Here is a 10,537-nt window from a genome sequence, read left to right as displayed (position 1 = left end):
GTTAAATGTTGGAATAAAGTGGGAGAGTACGAAATTAATTATGGAATTAATTAAGGTGATCGGATAAACATGTGCACATAAATTGTTGGTTGGTGGCAAAAAAAGTAATATTCGGATATACATGCATGTAAGTGGTGGTGGCAGTTTTTATTTAAAGTGGCATCAAGAGTTACACGTGTAAACAAAGGGGAAAAAGGAGGAAAGTTGCCTTAAGGGCTATGACTTCATTTTCTTAAGTTATTCATTGTAGGAAAAAAACTCATTCTACAACATAAATTTCCATTGAGAGGGTAGAAACGTTACTTTCAGTGGTTATAGCAGCAACATCACTTCAATTATTAGTGAAGCAAAGTATAATTCCTCTCAAGAATGATATACGGGTTTTGTTCTCTACCTCGATCCCGTTATTCCGTTGTTGTCGTATTGTTGAATCCGGGCCTTCTTCAAAGTGAAGTAAGGTGGAAGAAGAGTACTTCTTTGTATATAAGGTGTGAAATCCTCTCTCCTAGATGTATTTGATTTATCCAAGTCATATCTACATTGCTAGATGAAAGAAATACAAAAATTATATCGGAAATCGGATAAATTGGTGTTGTAGTTCGGTGGGCTATTTTGGGAGGTTGTTCTTATGAAATTATATGACTGGAAATTAATTGAATAACCCAGAGGTGTTGTTGTTGTTAATATTGTTGACAAATTTCGGAATGAAGATGGGGTTTAAAACTATTGTTTAATTGACAAGCCGAGCTTGCCGCTCGTCGCATTATTGTTTGAATTATTGAAACTATTTTTATATTGTTGAGGGGCTGGATCGATGGGATTAATTGTTGATGTTGTTAATATGGTTGTTGGCATTGTTGTTGATGATTTGGCTGAGTTGAATTCCCGGGGTTTGTTGAATTTATAAAGGAAATGTTGTCCGAATTTCTATAAATGACGTGCTAGCTTAGGGTTGGATTCCTAAGTACCTATAGCTAATGTTTGGTATCAATAATATTGTTGTAGATTGGGAAGCCTGGGATCTAATTTGTGGTTAGCTCGGAGCAGATAAGGTATGTTAAGGCTATCCCTTCCTTCTTTTTGGCATGAATTACATAAAACGAGCGGACGATAAACGTACATAATTCCAATGAATTCTAATTCTCTGTGGTACTTGACATGATAGTTGTCTTTGATTCTCAAGTGTTGGTTCATTCCAATTATTCTGTTGAGTCTCAGATGATGATTTAATTATTATATGGTTGCTCCTGATATTCTATTTGTGCATAATGTTATTACATCATTTAACCGAGTCTCGGGCCGAGTACGTATTCGTGCACAGTTTCATTCCATTGTTCATCGAGTCCCTCACTAGAGGGCCATGCACGGTATATATATATGATTATTTCACCGAGTCCCTCACTAGAGGTCCGGGTACTGTATATATATATGATTATTTTATCGAGTTCCTTACTAAAGGGCCGGGTACAGTATATATTTACATTTCACTGAGTCCCTTGCTAAAGGGCCGGGTACGGTATATATTTACATTTCTAGTCATTTCCTTCGGGGCTACTTACATTATTATTTCTGCCTTTGGGGCTATCGATATTGAAGTTGTTTCTCATACTTTTATTATGACTTATATTTCACTCTTTATGATTACTGCTGCCTTACATACTCGGTACATTGTTCGTACTCACGTCCCTTTGCCTGGGGGCGCTGTGTTCATGCCACACAGTCCCAGATTGTTTTGCAGGTAGAAGTATTCAGCTAGGATGGTTGGCTATCAGCTGGGATTGGCAAACTCCATTTTCTTCCTGGAGCAGTGCCGAGTCATTATGGTTATCATATGTATGCATGGGTATGTCGGGGCCCTGTCTCGACTCATATGATTCAGGTGTTTATTCTTAGAGACTTTGCAGACAGTGTCCTTTGATTAGTATGTTGAGATGTCATGTGTTGAGTAAAGCGACAATGTAGGCCGATATGTCAGTTTGACTTACTCAATTTTTAATTAATTGAGTATCGTTCGCAAATTTCTATGGTTTATTGAAAGTACTTTATTATATTTCCAAAAAAAAAAATTATATGTCCAGTTTCATTATGTGAATACCAAAGGGTTCGCTCAGCTCTAAGTAAGAGTTGGGTGCCCATCATGCCCTATCAGGATTGGGGGTGTGACAAAGTGGTATCAGAGTAGTTCGTTCTAGTAGAGTCTTGTTTATGGTGTATTGTGCGCCACATTTATAAACAGCAGGCTACAGGGCATTTAAGGTGGTTACTCTTCTTTCATATCTAAGATCGTGCAATAGAGCCAAGCCATAGGAAATGATATTCCTTATACTAACCCTTGATTTCAGCAGAAGAACAGTATCGACAGAAGCAAGTGGGTGATGATATTGGAAGTTACAGAGGTAAGTCACTTCATTGAGGCTATGTTATCCGAATATGTATTTATATGATAATGGATTGGTTGTCATAGAGGTAAGTCAGCGTAAGTACAATAGAGGAATTGATTAAATGTATCTCTTGATGATAAGTTCAGTTATAAGTTTGTGAATTAAACAAATTGAATGAATCGGTACAAAGGCAAGCAACGGTACGAAAGATGTATGTCGGGTAAGGTAAGAATATTGAGGTATGATTGAAATGCAAAGCCGAAGAATGAAAGGGAAAGTAAATAGGAAGGTATAACAGGGCAGATAGCTAAAGGATCAGGTACATCTCGAGGTGTGATATATGAGGTAAGTTTCGACATATTTGTACTTTTACTTGAAATTGGGAGCCCTATGTGGCTGAGATATGTCGTATATATTTGTCTATCTGTTGTAATTTATCTCATCATACTCTTTTCTTTCCATTATTTGTCCCCTATCACCCTATATTTCATCCAAGGCCTCAAAAACACAACACAAAACATGCACACATACAAAAAGACGCCCTACGAATCCACCCGCGGCCTCCGAATTCCCAACGGAGTCCTAATTTCCAATAACGACCGGAAGGGTCGTTACACTAGATACCAATTAAAACACCGTTCGTCCCCGAACGGACAAAGGTGAGAAAACTAGGAAGGGGTTACCTGACTCGGCGAAAAGCTAAGGGTATTTGCTACGCATATCGAACTCTGTCTCCCAAGTAGCTTCTTTCACTGGTCGATTCTTCCACTGAACTTTCACAGAAGCTATTTCCTTGGACCTCAACTTGCGAACATCCCTATCTAAGATAGCAACGATCTCTTCCTCATAAGACAAATTTTCATCTAACAAAACCGAATCTCAACGGATGATATAGGAACCATGGCTGTGGTACCTCTTCAACATCGACACATGGAACACCGGATGAACGCCTGATAAACCCAGAGGTAAAGCCAACTTGTGAGCCTCCTCTCCCACACGTTTGAGAATCTCAAACGGACCAATGTACCTTGGGCTAAGCTTTCCCTTCTTCCCAAACCTCATCACACCCTTCATGGGTGAGACCTTCAATAGCACTTGCTCACCTTCATCAAACTCAAAATCTCAGACCTTGCTATCCGTATGCTCCTTCTGCCTACTCTGCGCTGCCAAAAGCTTGGCTTGAATCACCTTCACCTTCTCTAGGGACTATCTCAAAAGGTCAGTACCCCACGGCCTCACCTCGAAATCATCAAACCATCCAATAGGAGAGCTACACCTCCTTCCATACAATGCGTCAAATGGGGCCATATCAATACTCGAGTGATAGCTATTATTGTAAGCAAATTCGGATAAGGGCAAGAACTGGTCCTAGTGTCCACCGAAATCTATCACACACGCATGAAGCATATCCTCAAGAACCTGAATAGTCCGCTCAGACTGCCCGTCAGTCTGAGGATGGCAGGTTGTGCTAAGATCTAACTTCATACCCAACTCCTTATGCAAACATTGCCAAAACCTGGATGTAAAAGTGGCGCCCCTGTCGGACACAATGGAGATAGGAACCTCGTGAAGCCTAAGTACCTCACGAATGTAGATTTTAGCCAATTTCTCCGCATCATAAGTTATCTTCACCGGAATAAAGTGGGTAGACTTAGTCAACCTATCAACAATAACCCAGATAGAGTCAAACTTCCCTAACGTCTTCGGAAGACCCACTACGAAATCCATGGCTATTCTTTCCCACTTCTACTCAGGAATGGGCATCCTCTACAGTGTACCCTCAGGTATCTGATGTTCATACTTCACCTGTTTGCAATTCAGACACTGAGCAATGAACTCTACTATATCATGCTTCATCCTAGTCCACCAGTAATGTTGTCTCAGATCAGGATACATCTTAGTGGCACCAGGATGGATAGAATACCTCAAGCTATGAGCCTCTGTCAGAATGGTCTTGATCAAATCTCCCACCCGCGGCACACACACTCGCCCTTTGATCCACAGCATGCCCTCCTCATCAATCACGACCTCTTTGGCCTCACCACGCAACACCTTATCACGTATTTTACATAGCTTAGCATCTTCAAACTGCTTAGCTATAATATGCTCTAAAAATTATGACCAAGCCTCAACACAAGCCAACACCTTGCCTGTGTTAGAAATATCCAGTCTCATAAAACTGTTAGCCAGAGTCTGCACCTCTCTACCCAACGAACGCTCAGAAGAGATCAAACGAGACAGACTTCCCATACTAGCCTACTTCTTTCTCAATGCGTCAGCTACTACATTGGCCTTACTAGGGTGATACAAAATGGTGATGTCATAGTCCTTTAGCAGTTCCATCCATCTCCGCTGTCTAGAGTTCAGATATTTCTGAGTGAACACATGTTGCAAACTGCGATGGTTTGGGTACACCTCACAATGGACACCATACAAGTAGTGCCTCCAGATTTTCAACGCAAACACCACCGTTGCCAACTTTAGATCATGAGTAGGATAGTTCTTCTCATGCACCTTCAACTGCCGAGAAGCATAAGCAATCACCTTCTTTTGCTGCATCAAAACAGCACCCAAACTAGAACGTGAAGCGTCACAATAAATAACAAAATCCTTGCCCTCAACGAGCAATGCCAGAATCGGTGTTATAGTCAACAATATTTTGAGCTTTTGAAAGCTCTCCTCACACTCGTCGGACCACTAAAACAGTACATCTTTTTCTGTCAAACGGGTCAAACGAGAAGCAATAAAGGCAAACCCTTTCACAAACTGACGATAGTAGCTAGCCAGACCCACAAAACTACGGATCTCGATCGCTGATGTGGGCCTAGCCCATTCCTTGACTGGCTGAATTTTCTGAGGATCCACCATAATACCCTCTTTCGAAATAACATGCTCCAACAAAAACACAGAAGACAACCAGAATTCGCACTTGGAGAATTTAGTATACAACTCCTTCTCTCACAATACCTGAAGAGCAATTCTCAAATGTTTCTCATGCTCTTCCTTACTCCTAGAGTACACCAGGATATCATTAAAGAACATTATTACGAATGAGTCTAAATAGGGCTTAAACACACCGTTCATCAAATCCATGAACGCAGCTAGGGCATTTGTAAGCCCAAACGACATAACCAAGAACTCACAGTGCCCATACCTGGTTCGAAAAGTGGTTTTAGGAACATCCTCTGCCCGAATCTTCAACTGATGGTACCCTGACCTCAAATCGATCTTAGAGAACACAGAAGCTCCCTGTAACTGGTCAAACAAGTCATCAATACGGGGAATGGGATACTTATTTCAGATAGTTACCTTATTCAGCTGACGGTAATTAATGCACACATGCATAGACCCATCCTTCTTCTTAATAAACAACACAGGAGCACCCTATAGAGAGCCACCCAGGCGAATAAACCCCTTACTCAGAAGATCTTGCTACTGCTCTTTCAGTTCCCTGAGTTCTGTTGGTGCCATCCTATAAGGTGGGATGGAGATAGGATGGGTCCCTGGGTCTAAGTCAATTTTGAAGTCAATATCACGATCCGGTGGCATACCAGGCAAGTCCACGGGGAACTCATCCGCAAACTCGCATACCACTGGAACCGAATCAAGGGATGGAGTATCTACACTGGTGTCACGGATATTTGCCAGATAAGCTAGGAAACCCTTCTCTACTAGCTTCCTAGCACGAACAAAGGATATTACTTTCTTAGGGAGGGGACTAAGGTTACCCTTCCACTAGAGTCTAGACGTCCCGGGCATGGCTAATGTAACAGTCTTAACATGGCAATCAAGAATAGCATAATGCGGAGGCAACCAACTCATACCCAAAATAACGTCGAAATCTACCATGTCTAAGATCATCAAATATGCCCAAGTACTATACCCCATAAAAGAAATTTCACACGAAGGGTAGACGCTATCTACCACCACAGAATCCCTAACAGGAGTAGATACATAAATACGGGTGTCAAGGGTATCATACATCATATCCAGACCCACAGCAAAATAGGTAGATACATAGGAAAAAGTAGAGCCTGTATCAAACAAAACAGAAGCCATACGATCATAAACTAAGATAGTACCTGTGATAACCGTATCGGAGGCATCAGCCTCAGGTCTACCTGGAAAGGTGTACAAGTGACCGCGCCCTCCTGTAACCTGTGAACCACCATGATTACCATTACCAATCTGAGCTCTGCCAATGTCGGCCTGTTGTCCGCCTCTACCTGCCTGAGGACCGCCTTTGTTAGGCTGGGCACCACCCCTACCCGCAGTGTAGCCGCCCCGCCCTGCCAGTGCGCGATCCTTACCTCCTCGATCTGGTGCAAATGGAGCTCGAAGAGCCTGATACTGAGTCCTCTGTCCACTCTGTCTAAGTATAGGGCAATACCTCTTACTATGCCCTATCTCACCGCACTCGAAGCAAGCACGGTCCAGTATAGGCCATTGAACATAAGCTGATGAAATAGTGTAGCCTCCATGCTGACCGGAAGCCTGATAATTTTCCCTTGATGGGCCCTCAATTGACACCTGCATCGCGGATTGAACCGGACGTCCCGAATATACCTGCGAACTCTGACCCCTCAGGAAAGAGTTGCTGAACATCCTGCCCTTACAGGCCTTCTTCTCAACCTGCCTTGTATAACTCTCACACCTAATCCCCTCAACGATACGGCATGCTCCACTATCTCCTGAAATGAAGCACCAATGGCCACAAGCTGAAAAGCCGATAACTAAAGTCCAGTATTCAAACCCTTCACGAACCGCCGTATACTCTCCCCCTCAGTGGGCAGCAACTGAAGAGCATAACGAGAAAGGGAGTGGAAACGGGACTCATACACAACAACAGATAAGTTCCCCTGACCAATAGTAGTGAACTCATCCTTCCTTCGGTCCCTCAGAGTACGCGGAACGTACTTGTCCAGAAACACAGAGTAAAACTAAACCCAAGTCAACGGAGGATACCTAGCTGGCCTACATTCCACATAAGCCCTCCACCAAAGCTTGGCATCACCCAAGAACTGAAAGGTCACAAACTCTACCCCGTACTTATCCACGGCCCCAATCTTATGGAGCCTTTCATGACAGTCGATAATAAACTCATATGCGTCCTCCGGCTCAGTACCATAGAACACAGGAGGCTTCATTTTAGTGAACTTCCAAAACAACTCATGTTCTTCACCAGTCATCACTGGCCCTGCAACTGGCCTCGGGAAGGCCTCAAAACCCGAAACCTCATCCAAGCGAGGTGCCACTGCTGCTGCATGCTGAACCCCCGGAGCCTGTACTCTGTCCGCATCTGGGGCCGCTACTCCTGCACCCCTACCTGCTAGACCCGCTGGTATAGCTCCGGCATGTGCTAACCCATGCAACCAATGCAGCACCTATGCCATAGCATCTGGTATACCCTGAGCATCTGCAGCTCCTGGTGGAACTGGTACTGCTGCTGGCTGGGCTGGTGCGGCTGCATCTCCCACCACCTCATTAGGAACCACTAGAGGCACGGGGTCAACCACTGGGACGCCGCCCCCAATTGTGGCTGCCTCTCTGCCAGCTCCTTTGCCTCCACCTCTACCTCTAGCTACTGCCTCTCATGTTCTTGCCATCTGCGAGAGAATGAAGGATAGTCAGATACCAATTTGAATTAGCAGATACCAATTGAAATCAAGTAGCATGAAAGAAGAAAGAAAAGGGAGTTTTCCTAGTGTCTGGCAGCCTCTAGAAAATAAATACAGACGTCTCCGTACCGATTTATAAGACACTGCTAGACATGATGAGATCGAAGAACCTAAAGCTCTGATACCAACTCTGTCATGACCCAACCCGCCATGACTGGCACCCATCTAAATCCTAGTGGGCGAATCAACATACAAGACACCTATCCATTCAATCCGATTTTATATTAACTAAGCTAAAAAATTATTACTCATTTAACATTAAAAGAATCAAAGTAAATCATGCCATAAATGCCGAAATAAGTACGGAAGTTCTAAATATTACAAATCCCCAAAAATTCGAAAGTCATCGTACAGTACTTTAAGCTAAAAACATGTCTAAGAAGTTGAAGTCTAACAAATAAGGAATCCTTATTTACCAGAGTATGAAAAGACGTCATAGCAAGAAGGTCTTCGAGCGGCCTGGCATAGGAAGAAGCTCACCTAAAAATCTCTCAACAAATATCCTCCACGCTAGATGTGAGGACGAGCAACAGTCTCTATATCACAATCTGCACTCAAAGAATGCAGCAAGGTAGTATCAGTATAAACACTATATACCGGTAGATATCATAGGCCGACTAAGATTAGTATCATGCATATTTCATAAAATCTATAGAATAAAACAAGTCAGTCAACAGACATGAATATCAATAAATCATAGCAAGTCAACCAAGAACAATCACAATCAAATCACCAAGATGTCAAGCATCACAACCACATAAGTCACAACGGAAATAAATTTACCACAAAAACCTCACTCACTGTACATATATGCTAGCTGAAGTCTTAGCTCAGTAGTCATGACCTGCAGGGGACCCATGGTGTCTATGTACTACTCGTTCCGGAATACTCCTCGGACCCGAGCACAAACCTCAGCCACGAAACGAACCTCGATCGTGGGACATATCAAAGTACCTCTCATTTTCGGAATGATCCTCGGACCATGAGCCCATAATCTAGGTCACATGAGTGCCTTTCCATACTTCTTACAGAACGGTGTTTCTTACCTTCCCAGTATCAACAATCAACTCATCATTTCATGTCACAATACCCTTGAGAAGATTATATTAGCTTCTCATCATAACACATCCACTGTAGATTTAATCACACAGGAATAATGGCATGGAGCCTACACAATCAATCAATCACATTCACGTAGGCATTTAGCCACACAATACCATGCATGAAAACTAGACATGCTTTCTCCTAAGGAGATCACCAAACATACAATCAACTAACCAAAGTTTAACTTAAGTAAACCGTAACCTACCTCAAAGTAGAGCTGAAACACGCAGGTTACTCTGCTACAGCCTTTCCTTTCCTCAAAGCCTCAATACGTTCACGGTCTAAAAATAGAAGGCTCAATGAGTCACGTTCTCAATTTACAAACACAAAAGCAAGAATACCCTTCCTTTTCCCCATTCTAAGGGTGGATGATTTCCTAGGTGATCAACAATCTATCAAGGCCCCTAGTATTCATTTACCATCAATTTATACAACATTCTATCAAATATTCCCATTACAAATAGTTTTCTATGGTAACGACACCATTTTTATAAAACCCTAGGTGTCAAATCACTTAGTTTATGATTCTAAATGTTCAATTTATGACAAATAGCAACTAATCAATCTTTAAATGATAAATAAGTGATAATAACCCCAACCCATCAAATTTAGAAAGTTTATTGACATTCTAGGATTTCTACTTTACTTTCATCATTAAAGACCCATGAAGATGATTACAATAATGTAGGGGAAGGGAATGATAGAAAGAAAAGTAATGGAACTTACCTCTCAAGGTTATCTTGCCCTAGCTTGAAAATTCTCTCTAGATGCTTGTTGGGAAGTGTGTTGGGGTTTTGTGAGAAGAGAAAATAAAACTGAGTATATAAAATTCGGGCTACTATATTACGTGGACTGCTACAGCGGTCATCACGCCGCTGCAGCGGTACCACTATAGCGGTCAAGTGACCGCTTTAGCGGCCCACCACGAAACCTCAATGACCGCAATGACGGTCCATCCACCACTATAGGGTTGCCGCCATAGCGGTACATTGCTTGCTACAGTGGCCACCAAGGAAATGTATGGCCGCTGGCAGCGGTCCACGTACCGCCGCAGCGGTACTTCCACCACCACAGCGGTACATTTTAGGCAGTGAGCTCTATTTTATCTAGTTTTTCCCCTATCACCCCACATTTCATCCAAGGACTCAAAAACACAACACAAAGCATGTACACATACAAAAAGATGCCCTACGAATCCACCCGCGGCCTCAGAATTCCGAACGGAGTCCAATTTTCCTATAACGACCGGAAGGGTCGTTACATGGTAAGTGCTTTCTTCTGTGGTGCTGAATTGCAAAAGTTCATTACTCATACTAATTTGGTACCCTTGCCAAATAAGGATATCATTAATTCCTTTTCTGACATGAGACCTAT

At 42.6% G+C, this 10,537-nt stretch overlaps 1 long non-coding RNA gene across 1 annotated transcript; it reads left to right on the top strand.

The window, feature by feature from the left end:
* The first annotated feature begins 200 nt into the window (after window positions 1–200).
* Window positions 201–2,010, top strand: LOC132638459 (uncharacterized). Its single transcript, XR_009581745.1, has 3 exons — window positions 201–488; window positions 1,006–1,052; window positions 1,721–2,010. It is a non-coding gene; the product is annotated as an uncharacterized LOC132638459 (long non-coding RNA).
* Window positions 2,011–10,537: the final 8,527 nt, after the last annotated feature.

This window comes from Lycium barbarum, chromosome 4, assembly GCF_019175385.1.
Source record: "Lycium barbarum isolate Lr01 chromosome 4, ASM1917538v2, whole genome shotgun sequence".
NCBI lineage: Eukaryota > Viridiplantae > Streptophyta > Magnoliopsida > Solanales > Solanaceae > Lycium > Lycium barbarum.
The sequence above is the reverse complement of the archived record's forward strand: the minus strand, read 5'-3'. Positions and strand labels throughout refer to the sequence as shown.